Source organism: Gossypium hirsutum, chromosome A02 (genome assembly GCF_007990345.1).
Source record: "Gossypium hirsutum isolate 1008001.06 chromosome A02, Gossypium_hirsutum_v2.1, whole genome shotgun sequence".
In the NCBI taxonomy this organism is placed as follows: Eukaryota; Viridiplantae; Streptophyta; class Magnoliopsida; order Malvales; family Malvaceae; genus Gossypium; species Gossypium hirsutum.
This window is the reverse complement of record NC_053425.1, coordinates 23,434,508-23,457,866: the sequence shown is the minus strand read 5'-3', so window position 1 is coordinate 23,457,866 and position 23,359 is coordinate 23,434,508. Positions and strand designations below refer to the sequence as shown.

The 23,359-nt window shown below is 36.7% G+C and overlaps 1 non-coding gene across 1 annotated transcript; it reads right to left on the bottom strand.

Annotated features, from left to right (window-relative positions):
* Positions 1-4,584: 4,584 nt before the first annotated feature.
* On the bottom strand, positions 4,585-4,691 carry LOC121217301 (small nucleolar RNA R71). Its single transcript, XR_005913385.1, has one exon. It is a non-coding gene; the product is annotated as a small nucleolar RNA R71 (small nucleolar RNA).
* Between the last annotated feature and the right edge of the window lie 18,668 nt (positions 4,692-23,359).

The following is a 23,359-nucleotide window of genomic DNA, read 5'->3' as shown; positions in this document are numbered from 1 at the left end:
TGAGGCTGTTTTGGATTGGAAGCTGCCTAAGACTATATCTGAGATCTGCACTTTTCTGGGACTGGCAAGGTATTATCGATGATTTGTAGAGGGGTTTTTACTGATTGCAGCACCTTTGACTAAGTTGTTACGTAAGGGTGTGCCATTCAACTGGACTGATGCGCAGTAGGAGAGCTTCGAGAAGCTCAAGAAGGTTCTGACTGAGGTCCCTGTCTTGATACAGCCAGAGTTTAGGAAAAATTTCACTGTTTACAGCGATGCATCACATGACAGTTTAGGATGTGTGTTGATGCAAGAGGGTAAAGTGGTAGCGTACGCGTCTCGTCAGCTTAAGACTCATGAGACGAATTATCCAATGCATGACTTTAAGTTGGCGGATTTGGTTTTCGTACTGAAATTTGGAGGCATTACCTGAACGGTGAGAAGTGAATCATCTACATTGATCACAAGAGCCTCAAGTATCTCCTCACTCAGAAGAAGCTAAACCTTAGGCAGCATAGATGGATTGAGCTGCTTAAAGACTATGACTATACGATCGAATACCATTCTGGTAAGGCCAATGTGGTGGCCGACTACTGATCCGTAGGGCTATGATTGATCTGAGGGCGATGTTTTCTCGTCTCCGTTTATTTGATGATGGTAGTCTGTTGGCCTAACTTCAGGTTAAACCGATGTAGATGGACCAGATTAAGGGTAAACATATGGAAGACGAGTCATTGGGTCTTCGTTTCTGATAGGTTGAGAGTGGGGATACTGTGGATCTCAGACTAAATAGAGAAGGGTGCTCTGTTTCAGTGGGATAATCTGTGTGCCAAAGGATACTAGTTTGAGGCAGTCTATACTGCGAGAGGCGCATGGTAGCCCTTATGCTATGCATACTGGCTGGAATAAGATGTACCGAGACCTTCGTGAGTTATATTGGTGGCCAGGACTTAAGCGGGAGGTTACCGATTTGGTGGGTAAATGTTTGACTTGTCAGCAGGTTAAGGCTAAGCATCAGTTACCTTCGGGTTTGTTACAGCCAGTTAAGATTCCACTTTGGAAGTGGGAGAGAGTGACTATGGACTTCGTTAGTGGGTTTCCCCTAATGCCTACTAAGAAGGATTCATATGGGTCATCGTGGATCGATTGACCAAATCCGTCTATTTTATACCAGTTTGTACTGGCTACTTTTTACAGAAGCTGGCTAAACTGTATGTGTCTGAGATAGTGAGACTGCATAGGGTATCAGTTTCAATAATATCTGATAGGGATCCTCATTTGACTTCTCGATTCTGGAAGAAGTTACATGAAGCTCTAGGTACAAGGTTGGACTTCAGTATTGCATTTCATCTTCTAACAGACGGTCAGTCAGAAAGGGTGATACAGATACTGGAGGATATGTTAAGGAGTTGCGTGATTGATTTCTGAGGCAGTTAGGAGTATTACTTGCCGCTAGCAGAGTTTGCTTATAATAATAGTTATCAGTCTAGCATACAACTAGCATATAGATGGCACCTTACGAGGCATTATATGATGGTAGGTGTCGCACTCCTTCATGTTGGACTGAGTTGGGCGAGCGGCGTGTTCTGGGCCCTGAACTAGGTTCTAGTACTGAGGATAAAGTTAGATTGATTCAGGAGCGACTGAAAGCGGCATCAGATAGAAAAAAGTCGTATACAAATCTGAAACGTCGAGAGATAGACTATTTTATGGGAGACTTCATTTTTCTCAAGGTCTCGCCATGGAAGAAGGTACTGAGGTTTGGACGAAAGGGCAAGTTGAGCCCTAGGTTTATTAGGCCTTACTGCATACTGAAGCAAGTGGGACTGGTTGCCTATCAGTTGGAGTTACCTTCAGAGTTAGATCGGATTCACGATGTGTTCCATGTCTCTATGTTGAGGCGCTACTGCTCTGATCCCACGCATATTATTTCGGTTGAGGAGATTGAGGTTAGGCCAAATGTGACTTTTGAGGAAGAGCCGGTTCAGATATTAGATCGTGATGTAAAGGTTTTAAGGAGGAAGTCTACCCCACTGATTAAGGTTCTTTGGCATAATCACAACTCTGAGGAGGCCACGTTGGAGCCTGAGGATGCGATGTGACAATAGTATCCTCATCTGTTCTAATCAGGTAAAATTTCGAGGCCAAAATTTTCTTAGGGTAGAGTTATAACACCCCAAAAATCTTTAATATTTATTTATTTATTTATGTTCTGACACAAGTGTCTATCTGCTTCAGTGGTTAAGTGTTTTGGGAGTGTTTGAGAAGTCTTGGGTTCAACCCTTGACTTGTGCAAAATTTTTGTTTTAAATGAATAAACCCTTGTCTTTAGTCAGTAGGTTTATAAATAAATATGGGTATATCATGAGAGAAATGGCCTAGTGGTTTAGTGGTTAAGTGGAGTGCAAATGAGTAGGAGGTCAGTTCGAGTACTGATGCAAACATAGAATTTTTTTTTCTGCTTGATAAACCGTAAATTATACATATTTTTACCCCATGATTAATGCATTTTATAGATGATTTCTCATTAGAATTGGTGAATTCGATGCTCCTAATGCTTTAATTTCATGTTTTGTACTTAGGAGAGCACCAAGAGTCAAAAGGAGCCAAAAACAAGCCAAAAACAAGCCAAAAAGGGACAAAACGGACCAAATCGAGAAGATGACATGGCTTAAGCCTTGCCGTATGGGCAGCTCACACGCCCGTGTCTTTCGAGGGTGTCGACCAAAGCTTTCATGATTCACATAGCCTGGCCACTGACCCACATGGCCGTGGCAATTTAACGGATCGAGCACGGCCTGGCAATCACGTCACACGGCCATGTCACACGTGCGTGTCCTTGCTGAGCCCAAGTTAAGTCCAATTCGGAAAAGGCCACTTTGAAGGGTTTCTAGGCATTCCAAAAACTATAAATACGCACTAGAGAAGGAGAAAAAGAGAGACGGAGAATAGGGGTAAGAAATTACCCCAAGGAAGCCGATTGATCCATCTCAGAAGCCGGATTCATCATCAAGACTGAAGATCTCTCCTCAATTCCCCTTCAGGAGTTTTGGGTTTTCTTTATGTTTTGTATTATTTATTCTTCTGAGATGTTTTCTTATTTAGTTATGAACTAAATCCCCTAAATACCTAAGGGGAATGAAACGTAAGATGAATGAAACTTAAGATGAATTTTGTTATTATTTTCTAAATTGTATGATAAATATTTAACTTGTTCTTAATTATGTGTTCTTAATTCTTATTTTGATATCCCAGGACACTGATTCAAGACATGCTCTTATTCAAAGGAGGAATAGACTTGTCTAAGAGTACATTTGTCATAATTAAGCGGAGTTGATTGCGCGCCTAGAAATAGGGTGACAAGATTTTTCCGGATTAGGGTGAAACCTAATAAAGGGATCCATAGATCGAGTTAATGCAACCCTAGAGTGTTCATTAGAGAAAACTCTCGGTTATTCAATCTAGGGATTAGACGTTATTAGTTTTGAATAGAGGTAATAACATAACTTAGGGATCTCTACTGAACAGGTTGAATGAATAAATCGTCCGATTCGGAGTCAGAATAACAAGTAAAGTCTAGGTGGATTTTTCCTTAGGTATTGTCTCAAGTCAATCGATTTTCCCAAAAGCAATTCCCCAATTCTTTTCTCTATGCGTTCTTAGTTTAAATAACTAGTTAATTAAAACAAACCCTTTTATTGTTAGGCTAGATAATAAAAAGATAGTTATTACTAGTACTTTTGGTTCCCTTGGGTACGATATCCCGATCTTCCCATTACTATAATATTGTTCGATAGGTGCGCTTGTTTTTTCGTCGTGATAATAGTTAGTCTAGGTTTGATCTTCATTATAAATATTTATTACTTGTTACGAATCACGCGATTAAGTTTTTGGCCCCGTTGCCGGGGAACTGAAATATTAGGAACACTAAATTTTTATTACTTTAGCCATTTATTTTTCTTGCAATTTTATTTTATTTTATTATTTATTAATTTACTTTTTCTCTCTCTTGGCAGGTTTTTATAGTTTATGACTAGAATAAACCCGTCAAGACCATTACTTTTTCAGGAAGAAATCGATCGTACAATTCGCAAAAATAGAAGAGAAATAAGGCATAGTTTACGATACACAGAGAACGAGTGAGAAGACGATACTCAAACACCAACTGACGAGATGGCTGAAAACCAAGGCAATCAGCTACCTTCTGCAATTGCGGCTAATCAAAATCCTACTCCACGTACTACGTATGATTATGCTAAACCTTCTTTAACAAGAACTGAATCTAGCATAGTTAGACCTGCTGTAGCTGCAAATACTTTTGAATTAAAACCTGACACTATTCAAATGATACAACAGTTTGTTCAGTTTGATGGTTTGCAGGATGAAGATCCCAACGCTCACTTAGCAAATTTCCTGGAATTTTGCGATACATTCAAAATCAATAGCGTTTTTGATGATGCCATTCATCTTTGATTATTTCACTTTTCACTGAGAAACAAAGCTAAACGGTGGTTGAACTCATTACCACAAGGGTCTATCACTACTTGGGAACAAATGACCGAGAAATTTTTACTAAAATATTTTCCACTGGCTAAAATAGCTAAATTACGTAATGATATCTCTTCTTTTGTGTAGATGGATTTAGAAACACTTTACGATGCATGGGAGAGATATAAGGATTTACTAAGAAGGTGCCCTCACCATGGGTTTCCACTTTGGCTTCAAGTACAAACATTCCACAATGGTCTGAATCCCTCGACTCGGAAAATGGTTAACGCAGCTGCTGGCGGAACCATCAACAACAAAACACCTGAAGAGGCTTATGAACTCATTGAAAAAATGTCACTGAATAACTATTAGTGGCAAGTCATGAGGACTAAGCCAACAAAAACAGCCGACGTTTATAACGTCGACTCAGTTACTATGCTGTCAAATCAGGTAGAACTTCTCAATAAAAAGTTTGATAGTTTTCTTGGTTCTACGCAGGTACATCTAGTAATGAGGTGTGACTCAAGCGGAGGAGGTGTGCATACAGAATATCAATCCTTCAATCCCACAACCGAAGAGGAACAAGTCAACTATATGGGTAATAATAGCTTTAGATCTCAAAATAACCCATACAGTAATACTTATAATGTAGGTTGGAGGAACCACACAAATTTCTCCTAGGGTGGTCAAGGAAATCAAAAGCCACAAAATCCTCAGGGTTTTCAACAGCCACCTTATCAACAAGAGAAGAAACCAAACCTTGAGGAGATGCTCTCAAAATTTATATCAATGTCAGAAACCATTTCCGAGACAGCACTTAAGAATCAACAAGCATCGATCCAAGGACTAGAAACTCAGATAAGCCAGCTTTCTAAACTAATCTAGGAAAGACCACTAGAAAATTTATTTAGTAATACCAAATCCAGAGAGCATGTCAAAGCAGTTACAATAAGAAGTGGGAAAATGTTGGCAGAATCTAAAAAAAAGTTAGCACAAGAAGCCGTGGAAAGCGAAAGGAGGGAAGAAAAACCCAGAAATAGTGACAAACTAGTATTGGAGGAATATTCACCACCCGTTCCATATCCAGCAAAATTAAAAAAAGATCACATTAATGCACAATTCGGTAAGTTTCTTGAACTTTTTAAGCAATTACATATCAACTTACTTTTTGTTGAAGCTATCTCACAGATGCCTACATACGCAAAATTTTTAAAGGAGCTTTTAACAAATAAAAGAAGTTTGAGGACTTATCTACAGTAGAACTCAATGAGGAGTGCTCCGCCATACTCTAAAATAAGCTCCCAACCAAACTAAAAGATCCAGAAAGTTTTACTATCCCTTGCTTAATTGGTAATCTGAATATTGAAAAAGCACTAGCTGATTTAGGCGCTAGTATTAATTTGATGCCCTATAAAATGTTCAAATAGCTTGGTCTTGGGGAACCTAAACCCACTAGGATGAGTATTCAATTAGCCGATAGATCTGTTAAATATCCCAAGGGTATTATAGAAGACGTACTCGTAAAAGTAGATAAATTTATATTCCCTGTTGATTTTGTTGTGCTTGACATAGATGAAGATGTGAAAATACCCTTAATTTTAGGGCGCCCATTCCTAGCCACTGCTAGAGCCGTGATTGACGTGGGTGACGATAAATTGGTACTTAGAGTAGGTGACGAGGAAATGATCCTTAAAATTTATGATGCTATGAGATTCTTTAGGCAACAAGTTGATTCATGTTATTTCATTGACTCTATTGATCATATTACTCAAGACTCTTTTCAGGAAATTGTACAGGAGGAGACAACAGAGCCGTGTCTAGCTCATGACGAGGAGATAGGTGAGGAACCTAATAACCATCCGTTAAGACAAGTAGAATATGAGGGTATTAAGATCAACGATAAACTTAAGCAAAAGCCCTCGATTGAGAAGCCTCCCAAACTGGAACTTAAAGAATTACCAAACCGTTTAGAATATGCATTCCTTGGAAATAATTCTACATTACCAGTTATTATTACTTCTAATTTACAACCCAAGGAGAAAGAGGAATTAATCCAACTATTAAAAGAACATAAGAAGGCCATAGCATTGAAAATTTCTGACATTAAAGGAATCAGTCCTTCTTTTTGCACCCACAAAATTTTAATGGAAGATGAATACAAACCATGTGTACAAGCTCAAAGACGTCTGAACCCCAACATGAAAGAATTTGTAAAAGCCGAGGTAATTAAACTTCTAGATGCTGGAATTATTTATCCTATTTCTAACAGTTCTTGGGTAAGTCCAGTGTAGGTTGTCCTTAAGAAAGGAGGCATGATGGTTGTGACCAATGAGAAGAATGAGCTAATCCCAACAAGAACGGTTATAGGATGGAGAGTTTGCATAGACTACAGGAAACTAAATGATGCCACAAGAAAAGATAACTTCCCCTTACCATTTATTGACCAAATGTTAGAAAGATTATCAGGACACATATATTACGGCTTCCTAGACGGACTCTCTAGTTACTTGCAAATCCCAATAGCTCTTGAAGATAAAGAAAATACGACATTCACATGCCCATATGGTACGTTCGCTTATTGTAGAATGCCTTTTGGATTATGTAATGCCCTTGCTACTTTTCAGCGCTGTATGATAGCTATATTCGATGAACTCGTAGAAGATATCATGGAAGTCTTCATGGATGATTTTTCGGTATTCGGTAACTCTTTCCATCTCTGCCTTAAAAATTTAAAACGAGTTTTAATAAGATGTGAAGAAACAAACCTTGTGCTTAACTGGGAGAAATGTCACTTCATGGTTCAAGAAGGTATTGTATTGGGGCATAAAATTTCTAGTAAAGGGATTGAGGTGGATAAATCTAAAGTAGAAACAATCGAGAAATTACCACCTCCTAGTCCAGTTAAGGCTATTAGGAGCTTTTTAGGACATGTTGGTTTTTATAGAAGATTCATTAAGAATTTTTCTAAAATAGCTAAGCCTTTAACTAAATTGCTAGAAAAAGATATACCTTTTAACTTCGATCAAGAATGTTTAGAAGCGTTTAATACTTTCAAGGATAAATTAATTAATGCTCCAATTATAAGTGCACCTGATTAGAACTTGCCATTTGAACTAATGTGTGATGCGAGTGATTTTGCAGTAGGTACAGTACTGGGACAACGAAGAGACAAGCATTTTCAACCTATCTATTATGCCAGCAAAACCTTAACGGCTGCACAAGAAAACTATACTACTACGGAAAAAGAGTTGCTAGCTATGGTTTTTGCTTTTGATAAACTTCGATCATATCTCATATAGTCTAAAGTTGTTGTTTACACTGACCATTCTGCCCTTCGCTATCTTTTAACTAAAACCAATGCAAAACCTCGACTCATCCGATGGATTCTCTTTTTGCAGGAATTTGACTTGGAAATTCAGGACAAGAAAGGAGCTAAAAATCTAGCGGCTGATCATCTGTCCGGGCTCGATAAAACCAATACCAGAGAACTAGATGACGTGGAAATAAATGATTCGTTCCTTGAAGAACAATTTTTCACTATATCTAACTCCAAGGTACCTTGGTTTGCAGACATCGCGAATTTATTAGCTGCTAACATTATCCCAAAAGGTTTAACACACCAGCAAAAGAAGCGATTCTTTAATGATGTAAAAAACTACTTTTGGGACGATCCATTTCTATTTCGCAGATGTGCAGATCAAGTCATTAGAAGATGCGATACAGGATCAGAAATATCAAAAATATTGGAACACTGCCACTCAGGGCCAACCGGAGGACACTATAGTGGAACAAAGACCGCACACAAAATACTTGAATCAGGTTTTTATTGGCCTTCGTTATTCAAAGACGCTATCAGGTATGTTACTTTATGTGACAAATGCCAACAGACAGGTAACATATCTAAAAGTGATGAAATGCCTCAAAACTAAATACTTTCTTGTGAAATATTTGATGTGTGGGGTATCGATTTCATGGGCCCATTCCCCAGTTCATTTGGAAATAAATATATCTTAGTAGCAGTTGACTACATGTCCAAATGGGTAGAAGCTTAAGCTCTACCTACTAATGATGCTAGAGTGGTAGTACGTTTCCTTAAAAAACTCTTTTCGAGATTCGAAACACCTAGAGCAATTATCAGCTACAGGGGCAATCATTTTTGTAATACCCAATTTGAAAAAACCCTTAAGAAATACGGAGTTCATCATAGAACGGCCACCCCATACCATCCTCAAACTAATGGACAAGCTGAAGTAGCAAACCGAGAACTCAAACGGATCCTTGAAAAAATGGTATAATTAAACAGAAAAGACTGGACAACAAAAATAGACGATGTCTTTAGGCTTACATGTAACACCCCTAACCCATATCCAATCGCCAGATTAAGGTTAAGAGGTATTACCGAACTAAACATTTAATTATCACATTCATATAGTCATTAAACACAATCCAAAATCAAGCTGAAAACTATACAAACATTCAAGGTCATATGCCATATTCGTATGGCTAAATATTTACATTACAAAATTTCGTTCTCAACAGTCTAACCTATACATGCCACATCAACTCCAAAATATAATAGTACCAAAATGATCGATAGTGTGATGAACTGCTGACAATCCTCGAGTCGGTGGCCAAAATCAACAATCTATAAAACAGAGAAATAAAGAACAGAGTAAGCTTTCAAAGCTTAGTAAGTTTTAAGCAATTCAAACAATTAAAACTTGTCATTTAAAATGAGCATTTAGTATCACAAAACGAATATTCTAATTACAAATCACTTGGCTGAATATACACAAGTACACCAATTAAAAAGCCTATTGGCCGAATATATATGTATATAAATATATAAATACACAAAGAAATTTCAGCACATACTCTACTTTACTTTATAGCTCATACAATTAATTTAAGTCACATACTTTCATGTAATGACAGACATCGACCGAATAGGTCATGCTCTTATTCATAGATATAATAATCATTCACACACATATGTCATTCTTTGGTACTAATAATTCACTTTAAAAAAATCATTTCACATACGAGTACCTAATACGTACATGAATATCATAATGTACCATACATAATCAATAGTAGTCTACCTCGAGCTGTAGAATCCATAATCTTACTCGAATCACTGGCGTTAAGCCTGCTAGGTTTAAAACCCGAATCTAGTCACCAGCACAAAACCTGCGGGACTTTAAGCTTAGATATAATACCAGCACTAGGCCTACGGGATTTAACCCAGATATAATACCAGCACGAAGCCTGCGGGATTTAACCCGGATATATTACCAGCACGAAGCCTGCGGGATTTAACCAAGATATAATAACAACATATAGCCTGCGGGTCTTTAAGCCTGGATACACATCAAATATCATGCATATTTAACCATATATTAACACATCTCTTTCAACATATCACATTAGTAGTCATTTGCTACAATCGGATATAAGCTCCATATGAACACCATCATTTACATTTCGGTTCAAAAGTCATACATAAATATTACATATCCATTTCATCATTCAAGCATAACCAATAGTGACCATTCGACTATAAATCATATACATAAATTATTTATCACACAACTTAATTCAAGTAGAACCAAAAGGTCACAATTCATCTAATATATATACATATCAAAGCATCATCAATTATATACTAAAGGTGACTACTCAAAACTTACCTCGGATATACTTGAATGGTTGCGGAAAGGCTACTCAATTACTTTCTCTTTTCCCCTATCCAACTTTGATCCTCTTTGCTCTTGAGCTTAAATTCAAAAATTTTAAACTAGTCATTATTCGACTATTCAAGCATTACTTCAGGAATATAATATATATATTTGACTTTCACACATATAGATCATAGTAAGTTTATAAGAAAACATTAAGCAACTCATTAACATTTTTTTTTATCAATGTTTACCACAAATTCACAAATTCACAATAAGCTATCTTCCTGAACTACAGTCACTAAATTATTTATAACTGGAGCTAAAAAACTCCAAATCAATTGCAGTAAAATTTCCATGAAAATAGACTCATATATCTTTTATCCATAAAATTTTCAGAATTTTTTGTTTGGCCAATCAATACCAGAATTTTCTTAAAATTTCCCTTGTTTCACTGTTTGACTAATTTGACCACCTTTTACTACGAATCAAATTTCTAATTGTACAGAAGTCAAAATATGTTCTCGTTGATTTTGATTTGAAACTAGACTCATTAAGCTTTAATTACATAATTTATTCAGCTTCTAACTCCACTCCCACAATTTATGGTGATTTTTCCAAATTCACGTTACAGCTGCTGTCCTGAGCAGATTTACTACAATTTACTCTTTCACAACTCTTTGCATTCATATTATTTAAACATGTATATCACCAATCAATTTCATCACATATATCTATAATTTCACTTAAGCATAATCTCAATACAACACATCATGCTCAAATCATTATTCAAGTTCACATTCAGCATTTTCACAAATACACATGCCGATTTCATGCACTCATCTCTAATGTTAATTAAGAAATGCCGAAAGCACATACTTAACTAAAACTCAAAATTTAACTTTTTCACTTCAATAAACCACTACTTATTCATCAAGACATCAAATATAAAATGCATAATACTTAAACATTTATACCGAATTTGCTAGCACATAAGACCTTTGGCCGAATGTCCTTAAACTCTAGCCACATAATTTTATTCCTCAAGACACATCCAAAACCACATTCAGCACCTCCCAAAAACAATTTAGAAATTCTCAAATTCACTCACAAGTACAATTATATAACATATAAAGCATTAAACATTTTTCATCATGAATCTATAGCATGACCGAATACTTAATTTCTTTTCTCCTTAAATTTAAATTCGGCAATCCTATAAACAAATACTAACCTTAACTTTCAAGCTAAAACAACTAACAACTCAACATATCCAACATAATTATCCATACTAATGACATCAAAGCATCAACTAAGAATTTCAAGTTCCTTGGCCGAATTTCAACCCTCCAAAATAACCTAAATTCAAACCAAGAAATAGGTAGAATTCAAACTAATCATCCAAATTATGCATACATTTCCAAGAGTGGCATTATACATACCTTCTTCTAGCAATCACCTTAGCCGAAATTTAAAGAAGAATTTTCTTCTTTCTCCCTTCTAGTTTCGGCAATGGAGGAGCAAAGATGAACCACTTTGGTTTCTCCTCCCACTACCCATTATTTTATTTCCCTTAATTCTTTAATTCATTTAGTTGAAAATAATATTAATATAAAATACATATAATATGTATAAAACAACACCATGGCCGGCCACTATAAAAAAATGGACAATTTGGCGTGCAAGTCCACTTTTTTTATAACATGCATTAATAGACCATTTTAAATTAACCTATCACATTTCAAAAATGTCTCACATAAGTCCTATTTAATAATTCTCACATACAAATGACAAAATCAAAGCATGAAACTTTCACACATGCATTTACACATATTATAAGCATAGAATATAATGGTTAATTATTTTTGTGACTCGATTTTGTGGTCCCGAAACCACTTTCCGACTAGGGTCAAATTAAGGCTGTCACAACTCTCCCCTCCATAGAAATTTGCGTCCCTGAAAATTCTTACCGGTGAATAAGTTAGGATATCGTTCTTTCATAGAGCCCTCAAGCTCCCAAGTAGCTTCTTCTACTCCTTGTTTGAGCCACAATACTTTCACTAAAGAAATTTTCTTATTTCGTAGTTCTTTTATTTCTCGAGCGAAAATACGAACTGGTTCTTCTTCGTAACTCAAATCAGATTGAATCTCAACCTCTGATGGATTAATTATATGCGATGGATCGGATCTATAACGTCGAAGCATCGAAACATGAAAAATGTTATGAATCTTTTCAAGTTCAGGGGGTAAAATCAATCTGTATTCGACTGGCCCAACTCGTTCAGATATTACATACGGCCAGATGAACCTCGAACTCAATTTGCCCTTACAGCCATATCTGAGCACCTTTTTCCAAGGTGAAACTTTAAGAAACACTTTGTCTCCGACCTGATACTCAATGTCTTGTCGTTTTAAATCCGCATATGACTTCTGACTATCTGAAGTTTCTTTCAGACTTTCACGGATCACTTTTACTTTCTGTTCAACATCTTTAATCAAATCAACCCCGAAGATTTTACTTTCACTAAGCTCGGTCCAAAACAACAGTGTACGGCATTTACGACCGTACAAAGCCTCGTAAGGTGTCATCTTAATGCTTGATTGAAAACTATTGTTGTAAGCGTATTCAATCAAAGGAAAATATCATTCCCATGAACTACTAAACTCAAGGATGCAACATCTCAACATATCCTCGAGTATCTGAATTACTCGTTCTGATTGACCGTCCGTCTGAGGATGAAACACGGTGCTAAAATGTAGTTTGGTACCAAGAGAATCTTGTAATTTCTTCCAAAACCTTGATGTAAATCTTGGGTCTCTATTTGACACAATTGAAATAGGTACCCCGTGTAATCTGACAATCTGAGAGACATACAACTCGGCTAAGTTATCAAGTGAGAAATCCGTACGTACGGGAATGAAATAAGCTGATTTAGTCAATCTATCCACAACAACCCATGTCGCATCTTTCTTGCTCGGTGACAAAGGTAACCCAGACACAAAATCCATCGTGACTCGATCCCACTTCCACTCGGGTATCATGATCGGCTGAAGTAAACCCGAAGGCACTTGATGTTCCGCTTTCACTTGTTGACATATCAAACATTTCGAGACAAAGTCAGAAATGTCTCGTTTCATACCATGCCACCAATACTGACGTTTCAGATCGTTGTACATTTTCGTACTACCCGGGTGAACTGACATTCGGCTACTATGAGCCTTGCTCAAAATCATCAAAATAAGTTCCAAATTTCTTGGAACACACAATCGACTTCTGAACCTTAAACAATCATTATTGTCAATTTGAAACTCTGAATCCACATTCAAAACACATTCAGCTCGTTTAGCAACCAATTCATCATCGACTTTCTGAGTTTCACATATTTGATGAATCAATAACGGTTTGGATTTTAATTCTAATACTAACACATTATCGAATGAAACGGACAAGTGTACATTCATCACTCGCAAAGCAAACAGTGACTTGCGACTTAAAGCATCGGCAACCACATTAGCCTTTCCCGGGTGATAGTCAATGACAAACTCGTAATCTTTCAACAATTCAAGCCAATGTCTTTGTCTCAGATTCAAATCTCTTTGAGTGATCAAATATTTGAGGCTTTTGTGATCCGAATATATATGACACCTCTCTCCAAATAAGTAGTGTCGCCATATTTTCAAAGCAAATATGATGGCAGCTAATTCGAGATCATGGGTCAGATAGTTTTTCTCATGTGGCTTCAATTGCCTCGAAGCATAAGCTACAACTCGACCTTCTTACATCAATACACAACCCAGCCCATGTAAGGACGCATCACTGTAAATGACAAACTCTTTACCGGATTCAGGTTGCACTAACACTGGAGCTTCAGTCAAATAGGTTTTCAGTTGGTTGAAACTTTTCTGGCACTTTTCTTACCATTCGAATTTAACATCTTTCTGAAGTAGCTTCGTCATTGGTGTGGCTATCATTGAGAAACCCTTTACAAACTGTCTGTAGTAACCAGCAAGTCCCAAAAAGCTCCGAACTTCAATAACATTTCTAGGAGGCTTCCAATCAAGTATGGCTGATATTTTACTCAGATCAACACGAATACCCGATGCAGATACCACATGCCCCAAAAAGCTAACTTCTCTCAACCAGAACTCACATTTACTGAACTTAGCATATAACTGCTTGCCACGTAAAATCTGCAACACTAATCTCAGGTGCTCGGCATGTTCGGTTTCATCTTGCGAATAGATCGAAATGTTGTCTATAAACACAACTACAAACTGGTCCAAATACTGTCTGAAGATCCGATTCATCAAGTCCATAAATACCGTAGGGGCATTAGTGAGCCCAAACGGCATCACTAAGAACTCGTAGTGACCGTATCTCGTTCTGAAAGCAGTTTTAGGCACATCTGAGTCTCGAACTCGCAACTGATAATAACCCGATCTCAAATCTATCTTCGAAAGCACTGAGGCTCCTTTTAGCTGATCAAACAAATCATCAATACACGGTAACGGATATTTGTTTTTTATTGTCATTTTATTTAATTGACGATAGTCGATGCACATTCTCATAGTTCCTTCTTTCTTTTTCACAAACAATACTGGTGCACCCCAAGGTGAGAAACTCGGTCGAGCGAAACCTCTATTCGTCAACTCTTGCAACTGAGCTTTCAATTTCTTTAATTCGGTTGGTGCCATACGATATGAAGCTATTGAAATTGGTGTAGTCCCAGGTACAAGTTCAATGCCAAACTCTACCTCTCGAACAGGTGGTAATCCCGGTAACTCCTCAGGAAAAACATCCGAATATTCACAAACCACTGGCACTGATTCAAGTTTCTTTTCTGACTCTTTACTATTAAGTATGTACGCAAGATATGCTTCACACCCTTTTTTTTTACATATTTCTGAGCCAACATCGAGGATATTACTGCTGGTAACCCGTTCAAATCAGTAGACTCAACTCGGATTATCTCATCATTTGCACATCTCAAATCAATAGTTTTTCTTTTGCACTTCACAACTGCGTCATGTACGATCAACCAATCCATACCGACAATAACATCAAATTCATCAAACGGTAAAAGCATCAAGTCGGCTGGAAAACAGGAACCTCGGATTATCAAGGGGCATTTCCTGCACACTTTGTCGACTAGTACATATCGACCCAAGGGATTCGACACTCGAATCACGAACTCAGTAGACTCAACAGGTAGAGTCTTACTGGATGCTAAAGTCTCACATACATATGAATGAGTAGAACCAGGGTCAATCAATGCAATCACATCAGTATCAAAGAGAGTGAAAGTACCGGTAATAACATCAGGCGAAGAAGCATCCTCGCGTGCACGTATAACGTAAGCTCTAGCAGGGGTACGAGCCTCGGATCTGGTCGTAGCATCTCTAGATCCTCTTTGACCGCCGCTAGCATTTATTGTATTTCTAGGTGGTCTACCTCGTGCTGTAGTAGTACTCGGTTTCGCACTCTGATTCATATTCTGCTCAGACAATCTCGGGCAGTCCTTGATAAAGTGGTCAGTTGATCCACACTTATAACAGGAGCGGTCATGAAATCTACAACTCCCCGAATGCCATTTTCCACAAAACTTGCACTCGGTCCTATCCCGACGATCGTCTCCAACACTGGCAATTGAAGTGGCTCGCATACTCACAAGGGGTCTATCACAGTCTCGTCTAGAGAAGCCCGAAGTGTTTTTAGATCGGCCTGAATCATCTCAGAATTTCTTCAGTGACTGCTGAAAGGGCTTTCCAGAAGATCTTTTACGGAACTCTCTAGCTCCATCTTTAGCTTTTCGTTTCTCTTTACTGAGCTCTTCGGCTTTGCAAGCTCGCTCGACAAGTACTAAAAACTCTCTGATTTCAAGAATGCCAACAAATAGTTTTATATCTTCATTCAATCCATCTTCAAAATGTTTACACATAATAGCTTCTAAAGAAACACATTCTCGGGCATACCGGCTAAGTCTCACAAATTTTCATTCATAATCAGTAACTGACATAGAACCCTGTTTAGGTTCAAGAAATTCTTTTCATTTCTAATCGATGAATCTCTGGCTGATATACTTTTTCTGGAACTCGGTTTGGAAGAACTCCAAAGTCACTCGCTCACTGGGCACAACAGAAACCAATGTATTCCACCAATAGTAGGTAGAATCACGTAGCAAAGATATAGCACATTTTAGGCATTCATCGGGTGTGTAAGACAGTTCATCGAACACTCGGATAGTATTGTCCAACCAAAATTTAGCTTGCTCAGCATCATCACTATCTGTAGCTTTAAATTCAGTAGCCTCATGCTTTCGAATTTTGTCAACCGAGGGCTTATTCAACCTCATCTGATCAATTACCGGAGGTATCGTAGGTGCAGGGAGTGTATTATTCGGGCGTGGGGGTTGTGGAGTAGCTGTATTAGTTCGAATGTATTGGTTGAACCAATCATTCATCATATTATAAAAGGCTTGTCTAGCCTCGTCATTTTGATTGCTCGCAATAGGTTGAGAGTCCACCGGCGCTGTCCCGTGGGCGGGAGCAGGCGCTACACTCTCGATATCATCAGCTATCGCTCGATCGGGATCGAGATCCATTACTATACGAAAACACATTTTTAACTGTCAGAAATCCTCACACCATCGTATTATCACATAATGGCATGTATGGCTAGACTCATATACGCTACGTTAGTCCTAGAATCGACTAAATCATAGCTCTGATACCAATAAAATGTAACACCCCTAACTCATATCCAATCACCGGATTAAGGTTAAGAGGTATTATCGAACTAAACATTTAATTATCACATTCATATAGTCATTGAACACAATCCAAAATCAAACTGAAAACTATACAAACATTCAAGATCATATGCCATATTCATATGGCTAAATATTTACATTTACAAAATATCGTTCTCAACAGTCTAACTTATACATGCCACATCAACTCCAAAATATAATATTACCAAAATGATCAATAGTGTGATGAACTGCTGACGATCCCCGAGTCGGTGGCCAAAATCAACAATCAATAAAACAAAGAAATAAAGAACAGAGTAAGCTTTCAAAGCTTAGTAAGTTTTAAGCAATTCAAACAATTAAAACTTGTCATTTAAAACGAGCATTTAGTATCACAAAACGAATATTCTAATTACAAATCACTTGGCCGAATATACACAAGTACACCAATTAAAAAGCCTATTGGCCGAATATATATGTATATAAATATATAAATACACAAAGAAATTTCTGCACATACTTTACTTTACTTTATCGCTCATACAATTAATTTAAGTCACATACTTTCATGTAATGGCAGACATCGACCGAATAGGTCATGCTCTTATTTGTAGATATAATAATCATTCACACACATATGTCATTCTTTGATACTAATAATTCACTTTAAAAAAATCAATTCACATACGAGTACCTAATACGTACCTGAATATCATAATGTATCTTACATAATCAATAGTAGTCTACCTCGAGCTGTCGAATCCATAATCTTACTCGAATCACTGGCGTTAAGCCTGCTAGGTTTAAAACCCGAATCTAGTCACCAGCACAAAACCTGCGGGACTTTAATCTCAGATATAATACCAGTACTAGGCCTGCGGGATTTAACCCGGATATAATACCAGCACGAAGCCTGTGGGATTTAACCCAGATATATTACTAGCACGAAGCTTGCGAGATTTAACCCTGATATAATTCCAGCATATAGCCTGCGGGTCTTTAAGCCCAGATACACATCAAATATCATGCATATTTAATCATATATTAACACATCTCATTCAACATATCACATTAGTAGTCATTTGCTACATTCGGATATAAGCTCCATATGAACACCATCATTTACATTTCGGTTCAAAATTCATACATAAATATTACATATCCATTTCATCATTCAAGCTTAACCCATAGTGACTATTCGACTATAAGTCATATACATAAATTATTTATCATACAACTTAATTCAAGTAGAACCAAAAGGTCACAATTCATCTAATATATATACATATCAAAGCATCATCAATTATATACTAAAGGTTACTACTCAAAAATTACCTCGGATATACTTGAATGGTTGCGGAAAGGCTACTCAATTACTTTCTCTTTTCCCCTATCCAACTTTGATCCCCTTTGCTCTTGAGCTTAAATTCAAAAATTTTAAACTAGTCATTATTCGACTATTCAAGCATTACTTCAGGAATATAATATATATATTCGACTTTCACATGTATAGATCATAGTAAGTTTATAAGAAAACATTAAGCAACTCATTAACAAATTTTTTTTATCAATGTTTACCACAAAATCACAAATTCACAATAAGTTGTCTTCCTGAGCAACAGTCACTAAATAATTTATAACTGGAGCTACGAAACTCCAAATCAATTGCTGTAAAATTTAAATGAAAATAGACTCATATATCTTTTATCCATAAAAGTTTCAGAATTTTTAGTTAGGCCAATAAATACCAGATTTTTCTTAAAGTTTCCCCAGTTTCACTGTTTGACTAATTTGACCACCTTTTACTACGAATCAAATTTCTAATTGTACAGAAGTTAAAATATGTTCTCATTGATTTCATTTGAAACTAGACTCATTAAGCTTTAATTAAATAGTTTATTCAGCTTCTAACTCCACTCCCACAATTTATGGTGATTTTTCCAAATTCACGTTACAGCTGCTGTCCCGAGCAGATTTACTACAATTTACTTTTTCACAACTCTTTGCATTCATATTATTTAAACATGTATATCACCAATCAATTTCATCACATATATCTATAATTTCACTTAAGCATAATCTCAATATAACACATCGTGCTCAAATCATTACTCAAGTTCACATTCAGCATTTTTACAAATACACATGCCGATTTCATGCACTCATCTCTAATGTTAATTAAGAAATGCCGAATGCACATACTTAACTAAAACTCAAAATTTAACTTTTTCACTTCAATAAACCACTACTTATTCATCAAGACATCAAATATAAAATGCATAATACTTAAACATTTATACCGAATTTGCTATCACATAAGAACTTTGGCCGAATGTCCTTAAACTCTAGCCACATAATTTTATTCCTTAAGACACATCCAAAACCACATTCGGCACCTCCAAACAACAGTTTAGAAATTCTCAAATTCACTCACAAGTACAATTATATAACATATAAAGCATTAAACATTTTTCATCATGAATCTATAGCATGACCGAATACTTAATTTCTTTTCACCTTAAATTTAAATTCGGCAATCCTATAAACAAATACTAACCTTAACTTTCAAGCTAAAACAACTAACAACTCAACATATCCAACATAATTATCCATACTAATGACATCAAAGCATCAACTAAGAATTTCAAGTTCCTTGGCCGAATTTCAACCCTCCAAAATAACCTAAATTCAAACCAAGAAATTGGAAGAATTCAAACTAATCATCCAAATTATGCATACATTTCCAAGAGTGGCATTATACATACCTTCTTCTAGCAATCACCTTAGCCGAAATTTAATGGAGAATTTTCTTCTTTCTCCCTTCTAGTTTCGGCAATGGAGGAGCAAAGATGAACCACTTTGGTTTCTCCTCCCACTGCCCATTATTTTATTTCCCTTAATTCTTTAATTCATTTAGTTGAAAATAATATTAATATAAAATACATATAATATGGATAAAACAACATCATGACCGGCCACTATAAAAAAAAGGACAATTTGACATTCAAGTTCACTTTTTTTTATAACATGCATTAATAGACCATTTTAAATTAACCTATCACATTTAAAAAATGTCTCATATAAGTCCTATTTAATAAATTTGACATACAAATGAAAAAATCAAAGCATGAAACTTTCACACATGCATTTACACATATTATAAGCATAGAATATAATGGTTAATTATTTTTGTGACTTGGTTTTGTGGTCCCAAAACCACTTTTCGACTAGGGTCAAATTAGGGCTGTGACATTATAGAACCGCTTTTAAGACTCCTATAGGGACATCACCTTACAGACTTGTTTATGGAAAAAGTTGTCATCTCCCATCCGAACTAGAGCATAAAACTTTTTGGGCTATTAAATTTCTAAACCTTGATCCTGAACTTGTAGGAAAAAACTGGTTGATGCAGCTGAACGAGCTCGATGAATGGTGAGCCAATGCATATGAAAATTCATGCCTATACAAGGAAGTAACAAAGCGGCGCCATGATATTCGTTTAAAGCAACGGAAACAATTTGAAGTTGGAGATCTTGTCTTACTATACAACTCAAGACTCAAATTGTTTCCCGGGAAACTAAAATCATGATGGTCATGACCCTTCGTAATTCAATCTGTTCATCCATATGGTACGATAGAGGTAAGTCACCCATTATATCGTACTTTCAAAGTAAACGGACAACGTTTCAAACTTTATAATGGTGAGGATTTTAAAGTCGATGGAGTGGAGCTACGACTCCACAAACTGCCCTGAGTATACTAACAAGGTAACAGTCAAGCTTAGACTATAAACAAGTGCTTCTCGAGAGGCAACCCGAGTACTAACCATTTTAAATTATTTTAAATTCAAGCTTTAAACATTTAAGTCACTAACAGAGTATTTGAAGCACAAGTTCCCAGCACCACACGGCCGTGCTTAAAGCCGTGTCCTCAACACGAAGGGAAACACAGCTGTGCGATACGGCCGTGCGAAAATAGGGTAAATGATTTCCTCAAAACACGGGATGCGATAAATCCCCACGGCCGTGCGACATGGCCGTGGGTGAACTTGATACGTACACGAGCGTGGGAATGGAAACCCACGGGCGTGCCAGGGACAAGGCTCAATTCTATTTCTTCAACACGGGCGTGAGACATGCCCGTGCCGTTAAGCCGTGGATAACAATACACGGGCGTGGTACCTTAACATGGGCGGGAGAGAAGCAAACAACGCTAGGTACGACCATGTGATATAGCCGTGTAACACACACGCCCAAGACACATGGGTGTGGGAGAATAGCCAATCACGACCTAAAATTGCAAAATTCGAAACACACGGGCTCACCATCATAAGTACACGAGCGTGGCCCTAGGCCGTGTGGGCCTCCCCTATATAAGCAAATCACTGTTCATTTTCTTCTTCCTTTCAAAAGCCCTAGCTGGAATCTCCCCTTCCCCACTCCCTGATCCCTATTCTTAGCTACCACTACCCTCTCATCCAGTTCATGTGGCAGCTTCATATGCTAACATCTCTGAGCACCTCACCCGATTCAAGCTTCAGTGTTTTCAACAATTTGACAACATTGATGCTACTCTACAGCAGAGTTGTCAGCACCTTCCCATCTCATCGCCAGTCCCGCCTCGCGAACCATCCAGCGATGAAGATGTTAAGAAATATTTATTTATTATTTTCTGTTTTTACTTATTATTGAAACTATTTCTATTATTTTTATTAGATTTTAGAATTTTATTTCTATTCTTTATTTCGGTTATTTCTTTTCGAATCCTTATACTTCCTAATATCTCTTAAAACGTTCCTGATTTTATCACAGTTATATAAGACTCCTAAACTCATCACCACATAGGAACTACAACTCCACCGGGGAAGGTTCTCCACGACTGCCATGTCCTGCTCGACCACGACCATAGCTACAACTAGATATAATATTATTTTGGTACAGGACTTATGGCCTAATGAACCTCTACGACTGCCGAAGTATCCTCCTCCACTCTCAAACCGATCACTCTCCAAAACTCTAAGTTCTAGGAATTCATCATACAGGAAGTTTCACTTCTCTCCCTATCTTATTTTTATTCTCTAACATCTATCATTGTACATTTAACATCTTAAGTGTGGGGGGTATTTACTTCACTATCCGAAAAAGATCCCTGAATAACTTGTTCTCATGAAAAACTCGCATATCATATTTAGGATAAATTTTAATTGATTTATGATTTTGATTGATATATTTTGGATTAAAACATAGGGATTTATGCATTGATTATTTAAACTTTAAGACATTAGAGAATCAAGCATGATAAGTTGATTTTTAAGAAATTAAATTATAGGTTGTTTCCCCAAGTCTAGGTATTACTTTGGATTAGAATTCACAGTCTAAACATCAAAAAGCCATAATTTTTTTGTTAGATTTTTGAGCCTTTTGAGCATATATTCATCCTTTCATGCTCACTTTTATTATTTCTTTGAGTGCGTTAGTATTGAACTGTTATTCTAGAACTTGCTCGATTATGCATGTCGAGACCACACCATTTGATTTGATATATCAAAATGATTAAGGCACTTAGGATTAACCCACTCATGCCATGAAAAGCCTACCTCCACGATTAACCCCTAGTAAACCCCCTTGAGCCCAACAAACCAATTCTTGTATTACCCTTAATGTTAACCTTTAACCCATTATTGTTGAAATCCCCTAAATTAATCCCTATTTTTTTGAGATTTGAGTTGAATGGATTGCCTAGCTATGTTTTTTTCTTAATATTTAGTCTATATTATTTAACTTGTTCTTAAAAAAAAACACAATTATGTATGCATATTTGTAATTTCATATTCTGAGAGAAGCTCTGTTGTACGCAAGTGATATTAACTCTTTTTCTAGTTAGGCAACTTTTCAATTCAATCTCGATTCTAACCCTTTCTTTCAGCTTGTGACCACACCCCTTAACCAAGCCTCATTACAACCCTCTAAAGACCTTTTGATTGATGTATCATCTTAAAACACTTATGGTAATGACTTTCCATTGTTAACTATTGAGTGCTTCCTTTATTGTCCATAAAACACCTCAAGTGATTTGGGTGAATCTTTAGTGAGGATGTAAAACTCTGTGATATTCTGAATTAAAGGTAATTACTTAGATGAGGGAAGACACTTATATTTTCGGGATAAAATGCTCAACTTGGAATGATTGAAACTTTTATGTTCTTTTAGTTAAATTCTCAATGTATGATTACATATGGATTAATTTGAGATATTATTTATAGAAATTATAAGTTGAGAAGGATTTATTCTAATTATGAGATGAGAATTTTGCTTGAGGACAAGCAAATGCTTAAGTGTGGGGGTATTTGATAAACCGTAAATTATACATATTTTTACCTCATGATTAATGCATTTTATGGATGATTTCTCATTAGAATTGGTGAATTCGATGCTCCTAATGCTTTAATTTCATGTTTTGTAC